This window comes from Gymnoscopelus microlampas (assembly GCF_963454915.1).
Source record: "Gymnoscopelus microlampas genome assembly, chromosome: 6".
In the NCBI taxonomy this organism is placed as follows: domain Eukaryota; kingdom Metazoa; phylum Chordata; class Actinopteri; order Myctophiformes; family Myctophidae; genus Gymnoscopelus; species Gymnoscopelus microlampas.
Window position 1 is genome coordinate 37,388,684 of NC_139943.1, and position 8,450 is coordinate 37,397,133.

Here is an 8,450-nt window from a genome sequence, read left to right on the forward strand (position 1 = left end):
TCAGCGAAAGTTTTTTTTTCCTTCAGTAAAAGTAATCCAAGGGGGGAGAGGAATAGATAGACAAACAGAAAACGGACATTGCTCCAAATAATTTGATTTAACAAATGTTTCCTTACAGAAATGTTCATAAGATGTTCACACACACACACACACACACACACACACACACACACACACACACACACACACACACACACACACACACGGAAACATGCACAGGGAACCAACCTGGCCAGTTTTGTAGTTTGTTGTTGCCCTGTAAAGATTAACAAGACTATGAGTCTAAAAGCCCGCTAGTGGCCCCTAAAGGCCATGCTACTCCTTACACCCAACTGGACCAAGGCCATGGGATCACAGAATTCTGTAGGTTTCATCCCCGGAGAGCATAAGCACAAAACATAGCCTAGAGATAATAAGATTCACAGAAAAGATCCTCATGGCAATCCAAAAGTCATTTTCTTTTGGATATCTTGTTTGGGACTAAATCATTGGATGGACCGACTGAAAGATCAATCGACACCTGGATGTGACAAATAAAACTGATTCTGATTCTGAAATCAAGGTGAGCGACAGAGCGGTTGGGAGCATAGCAGCAGGGAATCTTCGTGAGCGGTTGGCGGAGCATTAAGACTGCTTTGTGAGCGCACGCAGAGCGGGATTTCTCCCCTGCTCAACTCCACTCACATACAATGGCATTCAGCACCACCCTGTGTCTGTAGCATAGTGAAACTTAGCTCGGCGTGGAAGATTGATTGACAGGTGAATGTCATGATATTGGATTGAGAGCCGATCGAGAGTGTTAATGCTGCTCTGGTGAACGATTTGGTTCGAGGCTAACAGTGCGAGTGCTAGCTTGGTAGCTGGCACGGTGTGTTCCACTCCTTCAGCAGCAATCACGCTTGTCCTCTCTGACAAGGACATGAGGAAGGTGCAGGAAAAGGGTGAACGTCAGGAAAGCAGCCAGCTCAGACGGCATCTCCGGGCGGGTCATGAAGACCTGTGCTGATCTCCTGGTGCCAGGGTTTACCACCATATTGAACCTCTTCCTGGCCCACCTTTAAGAGGTCCACCATTGTCCTCGTACCCAAGAATGCCTCCCCAGCCGGCCTGAAGGACTGTAACTGTCCGGTTGTGCTGCTGAGTCAGCAAAACCAAATCAAAGCACTTCATGACTGCGAAGGTCAGCACTGCTGACCTCAGTGGTCATGAAGTGCTTTGATATGCTAGTAAAAGACCAAATCTGCTTCTCTCTCCCCAGCACCTTGAACCCACTGCAGTTTGCCTACCCTCCCGACAGATCCATCGACGACGACATCTCCCATGTTCTGCATGCTACTCTTTCGCACCTTGACAGGGAAGGTGGGTATGTTAAGCTGTTATTAACTGATTACAGCTCTGCCTTTAACACCATAATGATCAGGGTGGGCAGTCACACCTCTACCACCCTCACCCTAAATACAGGTACTGAGTGGTCTCCTCAGCTTTACTCCCTGTACACCCATGCCTGTGTGGCCAGACTCAGCTCAAACACCATCATCAAGTTTGCTGACAGCAAACTCAAATGACCTATGAAGGGGCCTATCTGGAGGAGGTGGCAGTCGCGTCGCAATGGTGCAGGAAAACAGCCCCTTCCTGAACATCAGTAAGACCAAAGAGATAATTGTGGATTTCTGTACACAAAGGCAGAGGTCTTACCCTCCTGATCACCAGGGAACCAGTGGAGAGGGTGAGCAGTTTCCTTGGGATGCACACCACAAAGGGGCCAACACTGTACGGTATGGGAATTGCCATTCCCAGGATCTGTGAGTCCTGCAGAAGGTGGTGAGGTCATCCGAGCACATCACAGGGAGCTCACTCTTGTTCCTGCAGGATGCTGACAGCATATGACAGCCTTGAGTGGGCACCTCGATGTTAAATTGGCAATTATTTCCAAAATGTTGAATGTGTTGAATTGTTGAATTGCCTAATATTTCTACAATTGCTGCAAATTGCAACAAAACCTGTATATCCAGTCATTTTGGGCTTAAACAATAAGTTGAAGGGTACATTTTGGTCTGAAAATTATGTACTGTGCATGTTCAAATCATGTATACTTTACATTACTCAAGACCATTTTCCAAATTCTGTATTCTTTACATTTTGGATAAAATAGCCAATTTAACATTGAGGTGCCCTTTCTTCCTAGGTGCCAACTCTTCCTGTATCCAGCCGTGCCTCCTAATGCAATATGCCCCATGTACAGTATGTCTACTGAAGCAGGAGCATCATTAAAATCATAACTTGCTGAATTCTCAACCGATTGTCAAGCGTTTCAAGGTTTGGTTTGTTACAAATGTCAAACATAGGATACTGTTATGACATAGGTTACTTTAAATAAAACATGTGGGATTTCATACCAGTAATGATTATAAAACAGAAAAGGGTTTTTGTCTCAGGTGCTTATATACAACTCAGGCATATTTCCACAGTGGAGTTCCCCATGCCAATATGGAAGTGACATTACAGTACAATCCACCAGCCAATGCGTTGTCTTTGTATGTCTCTGGGCATGCGTCTGGTGTTTCGAAGCCTAAGGCTCGACACTCAGGAACAGTTTTTAGCGGTGCCAACCGCTCTACGTTTGACTTTGGTGAGTCCGTCCGTCCGTATGTTATGTCCGTCCATATGTTTGAACACGGCAAGGTAGCAACACATGCGCCACTTCAACACACACACACACACACACACACACACACACACACACAAAAGCCAATACTGCACACATGCGCACACACGAACACACGCACACACACACACACACACACACACACACACACACACACACTTGGCGTCCGTATGTCCGTTTGTATGTTATGCACGGGGCTTAAAACAGCTATAACTCCAGTTTGCAGCATGCCACCAAGTCCAAATTTGGTATGTGGACTTAGACCACCAATAGGGACGAGCACTAAATTGCTGAGGCCCCGCCCCCTCTGTCTTCCCATTGGCTGGCCTTTAAACAGCCATAACTCAAGTTCGCAGCATGCTACGGAGTACAAAATTTGTACATGGACTAAAACCACCAATAGGGACGAACTGTAATTACTTAAGCCCCGCCCCCTCTGTCTGCCCATTGGCTGGGCACACAGGCATTATTCCAGTTTGCAGCATGTTACCAAGTACACATTTGGTAAGTGGACTCAGACCACCAATAGGGACGAACTGACATTAGTTAAGCCCCGCCCCAAAGGCACCGCTTCCTTCACACAGGGTGTGATTTTTTTTCCTGAGGCTGTCAGACCCCTGAACAAAGAACAAACAATAAATCAAAACTAAACAAACTGCATTAAATCTGTAAATAGTTGTTTTTGCACACACTGTTACTTGCACTAATGCACATATACTGTAAGTGTGTGTATCTACAGTATGCATACTGTATGTATACCTTACTTACTGCCCTACTACTCCCATATACTGTAGGCTACTCTGCACATTTTCCCACTGCTACTAAAAGTGTTTTTACCTTTTACCTCTACTATTGGCAAAAACATGTTTTATCTTTATTCTTCTCTTTTTATTTTTAGTATTATAATATTTATTATCTTGTTATATTGTATTATTGTTTTTAGCACAGTCTTGCGTAACATGCCACGGTGAGGAGCCCCGACCAGGAGGACGTTGAGCATGTGGAGAATCACACTATTCTTCATCGTTCAACACCAGGTGCCACTCCAGTGTCACTGGTACAGCGCCAAAGATTGCCCTCCTCCTGGCATGGCCAGACTAATATCACTGCATTTTGCACTGGCAGATTCGTCTGGTTTACAGGATATCCCCGCCCGGCTTCTGTCCCAAACACGGCCAACCGTGTCCGTATGGACACTCAGCCAAGCTGGAGACACTGCAGAGGATTCAAACCTCTAGTCTCTGCGGTGGTGGGCAGGAACTTTACCCCTGTAGTAGGTTAAATGAGCACCCATTTCCAACATTTCATATAATTGGTTCTCACTAATGCTCATAAGAAGGCACCAATGCTGTCTACTCGCCCTATGTGCCCTCGGTGGGCTATGGACAGTTCTGAAACATGCCAACCAATGACTCCAAGCTAATAGAAACTACATCTTTTCTCTCACACTGAAATAGAAGCCATTATTGCTGCATGCATCAATACAAAAGAAAGTGTGAAATCTTGTTTGAAATGACCAAACCTGCCTACCGATGACGTCAATGGTATACACGTTTCTGAGCTGTCCACAGCCCACCTCTGAGACACACAGAGCGAGTGGACCGAAATTATACCTCATTTTATAATGAGCATTACTGAGGGCCAATTGTGAAGACAAGGTTGAAAATGGATAACATGCTCCTTTAAATGTAGGTATGGATTTGGTAAGCTTAAATGTTCTATGTACGATGAATGGCCAAGCAGTGAATAGACAATGACCTGTTATGGGATTCAAGTTTTTAGAGTAAAGATCTGGGCAGGGGCATGCCTGCCCAGTGGCAGCGGTGGCCTAGTGGTTAGAGGGGCGGCCTTGATACCGGAAGGTCCTTAGTTCGATTCCCCAATTCATCACATCAATCATGAATCACCGCTGAATAGCCCTTGAGCAAGGCTTCCATGCAGGGTCCGGCTGGAAACAAGTTTCGTACTTAGTCAGACACCCTGGGTAAACAACAAACTTTGCTTTGCTTTGCATTCCATGCTTACATTTCATGGGATTAGCACTAATTTACCCCTGACCAGTACAACCACAGTCTACTGTAGGTAGCCTGTGTGTGTGTGTGTGTGTGTGTGTGTGTGTGTGTGTGTGTGTGTGTGTGTCTGTGGGAGTGTGAAAGCAGGGAATTGCTGAAAAAGAGCATTCGTGCTCAGCAACCTCCCCTGGATAAATAAAGATTTTTGGGCAGGCTGAATGTACACTGTGATGTAAGCAACACAGCTGCAGTTTATTACATTTATATTGGTGTTCAGGTGTGCCAGTGTGCAAACATTTGCACACTTGGCTTGCACACCTAAATCAACTAATTTAAACAAATTCAAGATTCTCAAAGTTTTGATCTACAAGCTTTTAGACCTGCTATTCTCGTAGAAGGGCCGAAATTATACCTCAAACAAATTCAAGATTCTCAAAGTTTTGATCTACAAGCTTTTAGACCTGCTATTCTCGTAGAAGGGCTTAGTGGCTTGTTTCTAAAGTATACTTGCTTATTTACGCTTGTTCCACATGGTTTATTATCATTAATTGTAATACAATAGGCTACATGTAATTGTATTGCCATACATATGTTGCTGTACACAATTCCCCAACCCAATTGACATCTCCAACGACCCAAGTTTTGTTCCCGGCTCACATTCTGTGCACCAATGGCTTACATCAGTGGTTCTCAACCTGTGGGTCATATTTTCACAATATTTATCTGTGGAACCGAGTCAAATTAAATTGAATTCCTCAACTCCTACATTCCAAGTGCTTGTCAGGATGGGGGGTCCCCAGTTCAAATATGATTATTTTGGGGGGTCGCTGCCTAAAAAGGTAGAGAACCACTGGCTTACATCAGTGTACTAAGGCCAACATGCCATGTTTAGCCCTATACCCTTAACATTTATTTTAGAGGGCAGCAAACTCATAAAATTGGCCTTGGCTTGGGTTTCATACATCTGGACCACAATGAATGAGCCACATCTAGCCCTCATATTAAGGTCAAGGTGAGGTGCAAGACTAGTTGAAGCTGATGGCTTGTTGTATACAGCACTCTCCAAATGTATGATCTGAAAAAGGTCTGCTTATGAAAAAGACATGTCTAAGAGAGAAGCAATGGTACACTTTTAACCAGACATAATATTTATTTGATTTGAATTGGTGTGTTTGAGTCATCAAACATGCTGCTGAAAACATCTGACATACTTCAAGGGGAAACATATAATGAAAAATGGACACTTACCGCCCCCTTGTGACTTATCTATGCACTACAAGACTGTCTTGATAAACATGTGACTTTAAAAGTTGGATATTCTAATGTTTATTTGTTACAGATAACCAATATTCGTATAATTATGGTCGAAATGTATTGTAAGTCGCTTTGGATAAAAGCGTCTGCTAAATGACCGTAATGTAATGTAATGTAATGTAATTATTACAAAACACACTAGCCACTTCAGCCCTATATTTCAGCCATTTGAAAATAGCAGATCTACAAGCTCACAATGCCTTGCATCGTGATGCATCGTGAGCTTGTAGATTGGCTGTTTTCAATTATTTTTAAAAACATTTTGAACTTGTGAAATGGGACATTCTGCACAATGAATGTGTACTTTTACTTTTGGTAGCCTACTTTAAGTATATTTTGATGCCGATACTTTTGTAGTTTTACTCAAGTACATTTTGAATAGAGGTATCATAACAGACATTGCAGTATTGATACTTTTACTTAAGTAAAGAATTTGAGTACTTTTCCCACCACTGCATATATTAAGAACATCATTGTGTTACTTGAGGCCATAATTAGAAGTAGCAAGCAGTGCAGTAGAAGTTCATAGAACTGTCAATTAGGACCAGCTATTTGCAGCCGTTCTCATGCACAAAGCACCTGCAAGCTGGCGAAAGGAAAAACCGATGCGTGCGCGAGTGCATATGATGAGAGGTAATAATGGAAAATAAAGTAAAAATAAAACAGTTCACTGAACTTCACTCACTAAAGTATACATAACATAAGGGTTACTTTTCCCAAAGTAACGCTTATGTTATGTATAAGTACAATGTAAGTACAATTCCAATAAGGCAGATTTAATGAGTGGTTTCCAAACTTTTTAGCTCGAGAACCAAAAGAGAAAATGTCTCCCGGGACCCAAACTAGTGAAAATAATGTGTTGCTTGTAGATTGGCTATTTTCACTACTTCTTTAAACATTTGTTTTCTAATTTGTGGAATTTCTTTGATTTTATTATTTCATTTTTATTTAATGAGCCGGAACCTTTTGTTTTTTTTTGAAAAAAACATTGAATTTGTTTATAATTCATCACACATTTAGCTTTTTTTTTTTTTTTTTTATGTTTTGAAATAGAAACACTAATAATAAAAAACTATGTGTAGGAAACAAAACAAAAAAGGGATTTTTATTTACTCGTGACCCATAAAAATGTGTCCCCGACCCACTATTTTGGGTGGGTCTAGACTGGAGGATTGGTTTTATCTGTGGTATTGGTACCACAGCATATTGGTTTATCTGTGGTATTGGTATCTCTGTCCCCCTTGTCTTCCTTCCAGTGAAAAGCTTTGTGTTTGTCAGCACAGCCTAGCTACTGCACATTAAAGGCGCAGCACTACGCTAGTGAAAGCCTAGGAAAACTGTTGCCAAATCATTTCCTTGCTTGGGAATGACGTCTCCACGGCACATTCCAGTTATATTTAGAGCCTATATATAGTGGAGTCGCCCCCTATGCGTTGTGTGACTTTGCAGCAGCAGCCAGGGAGAAGAGATGTGTCCTGAAATTGACATCATGTGACCTACATAGCGTACTTACAACAATACCGGCAACGGGCATAGATAAATTATAATTTCATAATCATAACAGACTTCCAGATGTATGTAAATGTTGGAAATGTTTTCAACTAAATAGCCAAACAACACGTAAACTACACTGTGTACGACAGATAATGTGACAGAGTAATATTTCCGACCCAAACGGAACCTTACAAAATAAGATTAATTAAATTAAATCATTATTATTAAATAAGAAGACGAAAATACAATAAAGTGGATCACCACATCGAGGTGGATCAAATAAAAATATGATTATATTACAACATTTTGTCAAGAAGTGATAGCCGGCTGAAATCCCCAGCTATGGTTTCTGGGTAGCTTGGTTTTGATACTCGCACAGCGGTGTGGCTGGCCCCAAAAGAACAGATCTATAAACTAACAACGCATCGCATTGCATCGCGTCGTTAGCAGAGTTGCCAGGTTATGCGAGAGAAACAAGCAACCAGGTCTATGAAATCATAGCCCCAAAGAAGCGACTATTATGCCACATGAGACCTTTAAACCTGCATGCATCGGCTATTTGAATATTGACGAAAATGTGAAATTTGGATTTAGAAACAAAAACATTTTTTTTAACAACACAAATCTTGTATGGGGTTCTTGGTATAACATATTTTCAGATGGGGGTCTGCAGACACATAGGCTACATATTAATTTGAGGGTCCTTGACATGAAAATGTAAAGAAGAACCACTGTTTTTTAAACAACATTACGCAACAAGCCCAAAATAATTACCGTAGCTGCACTTTAGGAACAAGCCCAAAAAAGCCCAATATGTACAAGCGAAAAACAAGGCCAAACTCGCTTATAATAAGCGGACCTGGCAACACTGGTTGTATAGCTTGTAGATCTGCTCTTTTTTTGCCAGCGACACCGTCGTACGGTCGGAGTATAAAGCGGGCTGTGTGTGCTACGCTGCCACCCGG